This window comes from Apostichopus japonicus, chromosome 5 (assembly GCF_037975245.1).
Source record: "Apostichopus japonicus isolate 1M-3 chromosome 5, ASM3797524v1, whole genome shotgun sequence".
NCBI classification, from domain to species: Eukaryota; Metazoa; Echinodermata; class Holothuroidea; order Aspidochirotida; family Stichopodidae; genus Apostichopus; species Apostichopus japonicus.
The window spans coordinates 285,869-294,496 of record NC_092565.1 but is presented as its reverse complement, the minus strand read 5'-3'; the positions used below and the strand labels follow the sequence as shown (position 1 = coordinate 294,496).

General features: G+C 56.9%; 2 non-coding genes across 2 annotated transcripts; both read right to left on the bottom strand.

Annotated features, from left to right (window-relative positions):
- Window positions 1-1,582: 1,582 nt before the first annotated feature.
- Window positions 1,583-1,743, bottom strand: LOC139968246 (5.8S ribosomal RNA). The gene has a single exon (XR_011793283.1). It is a non-coding gene; the product is annotated as a 5.8S ribosomal RNA (ribosomal RNA).
- A 605-nt stretch (window positions 1,744-2,348) lies between these two features.
- Window positions 2,349-4,226, bottom strand: LOC139968312 (small subunit ribosomal RNA). Its single transcript, XR_011793318.1, has one exon. It is a non-coding gene; the product is annotated as a small subunit ribosomal RNA (ribosomal RNA).
- Between the last annotated feature and the right edge of the window lie 4,402 nt (window positions 4,227-8,628).

Below are 8,628 nucleotides of genomic sequence, written 5' to 3'. Positions count from 1 at the left end.
GACATCCACCAGAGTTTCCTCTGGCTTCCTCCTGCCCGAGCATAGTTCACCATCTTTCGGGTTTTAGCATGCTTGCTCTTCCTCCGCTCCACCGGACGAGCCGGACGGAACGGGGTGGCGGTGCGCCCGACCCAGAGGGCCGGGATCCCGCCTCGTGACGGCCCTGTGCCGACCTTCACTTTCGTTATGCCAGGATAGGTTTCGGTAGACCCCCTCGACTTGCAAGCCTGCTTAGACTCCTTGGTCCGTGTTTCAAGACGGGTCGAATGAGGAGGCCTCGCTCACGCCCGACAGACCCTCCGCTTCGGCCGAAGCCGCGGCGAGACCGGACCCTCCGGATCCCGCCGGCCACGCGACAGCAAGCTGTGCACGCGACCGACGGAGACGCCGGTGGCCCGGACCCCGCTGCCTGAACCCCCGGGGGGGCAGGCCGTCACGCAGAGTCCTCGACAGAGAGCGCAGTGAGCAACCGTGACGGGCGGCGTAAGACGGCGAGGGCCGAAGCCCCCGCACGCCGCAGCCTCGCCCGCCCCTCTGCTCCGCTCTTCGGTCGGTCGCCGGGAAGGGCGCCGAACGGTAGAAGTGCGACGCGGACCGGACGGCGAAGCGCCGCGGGTCGGTCCCGAGGGATCCGAACCCGCACACGCTGCCGCGCCGACCGCGCCTGAATCAACCGGACGCCCCATGTAGCATGCGGCACTCATCCGTTTACTTCTTGGCAGTTTCACGCAATGTTGAACCCTCTCTTCAAAGTTCTTTTCAACGTTCCCTCACGGTACTTGTTGACTATCGGTCTCGTGCATAGTATTGAGCCTTGGATGGAGTTCACCACCCCTCTTTGGGCTGCATTCTAAAACAACCCGACTCTTGGAAAGCTTTCCCTCCGGCCTTCGAGTCCGCCCTACGGGCCTTACACCCGCTGCGGGTAAGCTGCAGCCCCGATCACAGTGGACTGCGGCCGGACTCTGTCGACCGGAGTTCAGTTTCCTTACGCCACAGGTCCCTCGCACCGCAAACGGGCGCGGGGATTCGGCGATGGGCTCTTCCTGCTTCGCTCGCCGCTACTGAAGGAATCCTTGTTAGTTTCTTTTCTCTCCGCTTAGTGATATGCTTAAATCCAGCGGGTAATCTCATCCGATCTGAGGTCTGGAATCGTGAAAGACACGTGGAACGTGATCGGAGTCATAGCGGCGACCCGGGGTCTCTCCTTCCCCGGCGCTCCCCGAAGAATCGGGTCGCCGGCGGGAAAGGGTGGCCTACCATGCGCCTGCGAGAACGCAGACGGGAGGACGAGAGACCCCGCGATTGGGTCGACCGGCTCTGCCCGGCAGAGGCTCCTCGACCGTTCCGGGGGGTCGGACGCTGGACCGCACCACGGGCGCATACGTCTACACCCCGATGGCACGTCGCACGACCGACGAACCCCCGGTTACCGATCGAGCCTGCTCGCCGAGTTTCACCGGCGCCGACATCACAGAACTCCATCTGACACTGACCCGACGCAGCCGGCCGTCGAAGGGACGGCTGCGGCCGGGCGCTCCTCCGGCGCGCGAACACGCCGACTCTGTGAGTGATTGTCTTCAGACGCTCAGACGGGACGTGGCTCGAGGAGCAGAGCATCCCCGAGCCGCCATTTGCGTTCGAATAAGTCGATGATCAGTGAGTTCTGCAATTCACATGAATTCTCGCATCTAACTGCGTTCTTCATCGACGCACGAGCCGAGTGATCCACCACCAAGAATTGTCATTTGCCACTGGAAGACTCCCGCGTTCGCAAACTCTCCTCAGAGCCGAGGGAAGAAGTGGAACGGAAGGAGAAAGGACACGGGGACTCTGTGCCTTCTTTGCTTGTGACTGGAAAGAAATATCCTCCGTCGAGCCGAGGGGGGAAGCGGGCTCCCTCCTTCCCCCCACCGCCGCGAGGGCGGGTCGCGCGAGTCAGACTCGCCGACTGGGGGGAAATCGGGCGACACCGGTGCCCCTTCTCTGCCCTGCGGAGAATGCCTCGAGGAGCGCCGCGCCGCGGACGGCGACGGCGTCTCCACCCTTGCGGGACTTCTCCCTCGAAGCTACCGGGAGCGCGAGACTCCGTGAGACAGACGACGAGAGAAGAACCGGGTACTCCCCGGGCTGGTCTGTGTGTGACACGCCCGTCTCCTTTTTGTCGGAGAGAGCGAAGGCGAAGCGCGGGGTCTGACCTCGACCGTGGAACGGGGAAGGAGGCGGTGAAAACCCCGCTCGAGTCCCCCCGGCTTTTCCAATTTGCTCTCTCCGCGTGTCTCTCTGTGACGGCTTTTCCGACATTCCCCCTTTGTTCCCTCTCCGATCACGGAGGGGAAGGGTTCTGTTAATGATCCTTCCGCAGGTTCACCTACGGAAACCTTGTTACGACTTTTACTTCCTCTAAATGATCAAGTTTGACCGTCTTCTCGTCGCGCCTCGACAACCGGCCGAAGCCGGGGGTGCCAGACGGTCGATCCGATGGCCTCACTAAGTCATTCGATCGGTAGTAGCGACGGGCGGTGTGTACAAAGGGCAGGGACGTAATCAATGCGAGCTGATGACTCGCGTTTACTTGGAATTCCTCGTTCAAGGGACACAATTACAAGTCCCTGTCCCCAGCACGGAGAAGTCTCAGCGGATTACCCGGACCTTTCGGCCGAGGGCAAATGTACCCGCTGCTTGCGCCAGTGTAGCGCGCGTGCGGCCCCGGACATCTAAGGGCATCACAGACCTGTTATTGCTCCATCTCGTATGGCTGAAAGCCATTTGTCCCTCTAAGAAGTTCGCGGCTCACCACGACGGGTGGCCGGACTATTTAGCAAGCAAGAGTCTCGTTCGTTATCGGAATTAACCAGACAAATCACTCCACCAACTAAGAACGGCCATGCACCACCATCCACAAAATCAAGAAAGAGCTCTCAATCTGTCAATCCTCACTGTGTCCGGGCCGGGTAGGTTTCCCCGTGTTGAGTCAAATTAAGCCGCAGGCTCCACTCCTGGTGGTGCCCTTCCGTCAATTCCTTTAAGTTTCAGCTTTGCAACCATACTTCCCCCGGAACCCAAAGACTTTGGTTTTCCGGAGAGTTGCCCGCCGCGTCATGGGAGGAACGCCGGCGAATTACGAGTCGGTATCGTTTATGGTCGGAACTAGGGCGGTATCTGATCGCCTTCGATCCTCCGACTTTCGTTCTTGATCAATGAAGACATTCTTGGCAAATGCTTTCGCTGTCGGGCGTCTTGCGACGATCCAAGAATTTCACCTCTCACGCCGCAATACGAATGCCCCCGGCAGTCCCTCTTGATCATTACCTCAGGATCTCAAGACCAACGAAATAGAACCGAGGTCCTCTTCCACTATTCCATGCTGAGCTGTTCGGGCACTTTGGCCTGCTTTGAACACTTCAATTTTCTCAAAGTAAACGTTCCAGTCTCGCACGGCACTCAGTTAAGAGCACCGCACGACCAACCGAATCACTGGCCGGGAAAAATCTCCCACGACTCCCGTTTGACGGGGAGAAGGGGAACGGGCAGTGCACGCCTCACGGCGGACCGCCCGCCCCGGCCAGAAATCCGACTACGAGCTTTTTAACTGCAGCAAATTTAATATACGCTGCTGGAGCTGGAATTACCGCGGCTGCTGGCACCAGACTTGCCCTCCAGTAGATCCTCGTTAAAGGATTTAAAGTGTACTCATTCCGATCACAGGGCCTCCGAAGAGGCCTGTATCGTTATTTTTTGTCACTACCTCCCCGTGTCAGGAGTGGGTAATTTGCGTGCCTGCTGCCTTCCTTGGATGTGGTAGCCGTTTCTCAGGCTCCCTCTCCGGAATCGAACCCTGATTCTCCGTTACCCGTCACAACCATGATAAGCGCATAACTTACCATCGAAAGTTGATAGAGCAGACTTTTGAAGGGAGCGTCGCCGGTGCAAGACCGTGCGATCGGCATGATTATCTAGAGTTCACCAGCGGAGACCGGACCCCGAAAGGACCGGGCTGGCCTTGTTCCTAATAAGAGCACGCTTCCCCCGAAGGGTCGGCGCTTTGTTGCATGTATTAGCTCTAGAATTACCACAGTTATCCATGGTATAAGACTTTCTCCAATAAACCATAACTGATCTAATGAGCCATCTGCAGTTTCTCTTGTATGTTCAGGATTGTACTTAGACGTGCATGGCTTAATCTTTGAGACAAGCATATGACTACTGGCAGGATCAACCAGGTAACGGTCGACAGAACCGGGCTGGGCCCGTTCGCCGTCCGGGAGTCGCTCTCGCACTCCCCTCTCTCTCTCTCTGAATTCTCAATTGTCGATGCCGTGCTATTACGGTACAGTGATCGAAGAACCGCCCGAAGGGATTCTCGAGGTGTGTATCTCTACCCGAGTCGACTGGGTCGTCTCGAGAGGAGTCGCAGTGGTCCCGCCTCGGAGACGGGACCGGTTCGAAGCGACGCGGGAGGGCGACGGCTCGTCCACTGGAACAGGGGAGAGCAATCGCACGCCTCGAGCGTGCATTCGTTGCTTGGATGAAAAAGCCCGTACCGAGCGCCGAGTGCAACACATGGTCGCAGCAACGGCAGCATGCCCGAACGGGTCCCGTGGAGAAAGCTCGATATCTGACGACACCGAGGTCCTGCTCTTTCTCCACCGGGGGTTCTGCGGATGAAAAGGCTCAATATCTGAACGTCGATATATACGTGTGCACGGAGGGACACCTCTGCTCACGGGGCGAGTGGGTGAAAACCCCCGCTCTGAGCGCCGAGTTGCAACACATGGTCGCGATGAAACGACGGCTGACCCTACCGAAAGGGCCCGCTGGAGTCCAACCATGACACGTATACACACACGACAGACATTAAAAGCCTTCTCGAGTCTTGGATCGACTCTACTACCCCCCTCATATATAGAATCCGATTCACTCTGCCCGCTCGTTCTGACCATTGGATCACACACTTAAGCCAATACCCGCTACACTTAAGAGATCTCGAAATCTCGAACGAGACCCAGATTCTCTGCGGGTGAGTCGGGCGGCCTGCCGTCGCCGTCGGCTTGCCGTTTGCCTTTCGCCTGGTCGCATGGCACTCGTGCCATCGACCACGCAACGCGAGAGGCCTTCTCCCTTCTCCTTTCTCTCTCATCTCTACTCTCTCTCTTCTCCACCGGGGGTTCTGCGGATGAAAAAGCTCAATATCTGGGATTGTATATATACATATGCACGAAAGAACCTTCTACTCACGGGGCGAGTGGGTGAAAACCCCCGCACCGAGCGCCGAGTTGCAACACATGGTCGCGATGAAACGACGGCTGACCCTACCGAGAAGGCCAGCAAGGGTCTGACGTGCAAAAACATATTTACGCACCACAGGCAAGGAGCCTTTTCGAGTCTCGGGTGGACTCCCGTCCGCGAAAGCTTCATATCTGAACGTCGATATATACGTGTGCACGGAGGGACACCTCTGCTCACGGGGCGAGTGGGTGAAAACCCCCGCTCTGAGCGCCGAGTTGCAACACATGGTCGCGATGAAACGACGGCTGACCCTACCGAAAGGGCCCGCTGGAGTCCAACCATGACACGCATACACACACGACAGACATTAAAAGCCTTCTCGAGTCTTGGATCGACTCTACTACCCCCCTCATATATAGAATCCGATTCACTCTGCCCGCTCGTTCTGACCATTGGATCACACACTTAAGCCAATACCCGCTACACTAAAGAGATCTCAAAATCTCGGACGAGAGCCACACCTTGCGGATGCATCGGGCGGCCTGCCGTCGAGGTCGGCCGTCGCCCCGTCTCACAGACTCGTGCAACACGACGAGTCCCAGCCTACGCCTGTGTGCATCACCGTCGGCCTAAATCTCGGCCCTCGCCCGGTCGCATGACACTCGTGCCATCGACCGCACCATCGACCTTCTCACCCGGGAGCAACCCGTGTTTTCAGAGGAGTGCCGGGGTTGCTCCCGTGCCGGGTATGTCTTGTCCGGCGGCGCCCCGTCTCACAGACTCGTGCAACGACAACGGGTCCCATGCCTACGCATGTGTGCATCACCGTCGGCTAATTACTCGGCCCTCGCCCGGTCGCATGACACTCGTGCCGTCGATCACACCATCGACCTTCTCACATGGGAGCGACCCGTATTTTCAGAGGAGTGTCGGGGTTGCTCCCGTGCCGGATATATCTTGACGAAATCAAGGAGATATATGAGGAAACTTCTACAATTTGAAGATCGACCGGCGAGACAAGACACTCCCCTTAATATATAATCCGATTCACTCTGCCCACTCATTCTGACCATTGGGTCACACACTTAAGCCAATACCCGTTACACTAAAGTTGACCATGTTTTGTTTTTTTTGATATTATTATTATTATTTTTTTTTTGTCAACGTCCTCTGTAACGAAGTCAAAACTCTATGCATGTGTTCGCGTGTCGTTCTGCCGTCTCCGCCGGGCACATCCCAGCCAGCGCCCGATACATTTCAGTTGACAACGGTCACAACTCTATGCATGTGCTCGTGGGTCGTTCTGCCGTCAACGTCGGGAACACACAGGCCAGTACCCGCTACATTAAAATTGACAATGGTCACAACTCTATGCATGTGCTCGTGGGTCGTTCTACCGTCAACGTCGGGCGCACACAGGCCAGTACCCGATACATGCAAGTTGACAGTGGTCACAAACTCTATGCATGTGTTCGCGTGTCGTTCTGCCGTCTCCGCCGGGCACATCCCAGCCAGCGCCCGATACATTCAAGTTGACAACGGTCACAACTCTATGCATGTGCTCGTGGGTCGTTCTACCGTCAACGTCGGGCGCACACAGGCCAGTACCCGATACATGCAAGTTGACAATGGTCACAAACTCTATGCATGTGTTCGCGTGTCGTTCTGCCGTCTCCGCCGGGCACATCCCAGCCAGCGCCCGATACATTCAAGTTGACAACGGTCACAACTCTATGCATGTGTTCGCGTGTCGTTCTGCCGTCTCCGCCGGGCACATCCCAGCCAGCGCCCGATACATTAAAGTTGACAACGGTCACAACTCTATGCATGTGCTCGTGGGTCGTTCTACCGTCAACGTCGGGCGCACACAGGCCAGTACCCGATACATGCAAGTTGACAGTGGTCACAAACTCTATGCATGTGTTCGCGTGTCGTTCTGCCGTCTCCGCCGGGCACATCCCAGCCAGCGCCCGATACATTCAAGTTGACAACGGTCACAACTCTATGCATGTGTTCGCGTGTCGTTCTGCCGTCTCCGCCGGGCACATCCCAGCCAGCGCCCGATACATTCAAGTTGACAATGGTCACAACTCTATGCATGTGTTCGCGGGTCGTTCTACCGTCACCGTCGGGCACACTTGAGCCAGTACCCGCTTGACTTTTTTTTTTTTTTTTTAAGTCAACGTCTTCTTCAAGGAAGTCCAAATTCTATGCATGTGTTCGTGGGTCGTTCTGCCGTCTCCGTCGGGCACACACAGGCCAGCGCCCGATACATTCAAGTTGACAGTGGTCAAAACTCTATGCATGTGTTCGCGTGTCGTTCTGCCGTCTCCGCCGCGCACATCCTAGCCAGCGCCCGATACATTCAAGTTGACGATGGTCACAACACTATGCATGTGTTCGCGTGTCGTTCTGCCGTCTCCGCCGGGCGCATCCCAGCCAGCGCCCGATACATTCAAGTTGACAACGGTCACAACTCTATGCATGTGCTCGTGGGTCGTTCTACCGTCAACGTCGGGCGCACACAGGCCAGTACCCGATTCATGCAAGTTGACAACGGTCACAAACTCTATGCATGTGTTCGCGTGTCGTTCTGCCGTCTCCGCCGGGCACATCCCAGCCAGCGCCCGATACATTCAAGTTGACAACGGTCACAAACTCTATGCATGTGTTCGCGTGTCGTTCTGCCGTCTCCGCCGGGCACATCCCAGCCAGCGCCCGATACATTCAAGTTGACAATGGTCACAACTCTATGCATGTGTTCGCGGGTCGTTCTACCGTCACCGTCGGGCACACTTGAGCCAGTACCCGCTTGACTTTTTTTTTTTTTTTTTTATGTCAACGTCTTCTTCAAGGAAGTCCAAATTCTATGCATGTGTTCGTGGGTCGTTCTGCCGTCTCCGTCGGGCACACACAGGCCAGCGCCCGATACATTCAAGTTGACAATGGTCACAACTCTATGCATGTGTTCGCGGGTCGTTCTGCCGTCAACGTCGGGCACACACAGGCCAGTACCCGATACACGCAAGTTGACAATGGTCACAAACTCTATGCATGTGTTCGCGTGTCGTTCTGCCGTCTCCGCCGCGCACATCCTAGCCAGCGCCCGATACATTAAAGTTGACAGTGGTCAAAACTCTATGCATGTGTTCGCGTGTCGTTCTGCCGTCTCCGCCGCGCACATCCTAGCCAGCGCCCGATACATTCAAGTTGACGACGGTCACAACACTATGAATGTGTTCGCGTGTCGTTCTGCCGTCTCCGCCGGGCGCATCCCAGCCAGCGCCCGATACATTCAAGTTGACAACGGTCACAACTCTATGCATGTGCTCGCGGGTCGTTCTGCCGTCAACGTCGGGCGCACACAGGCCAGTACCCGATTCATGCAAGTTGACAACG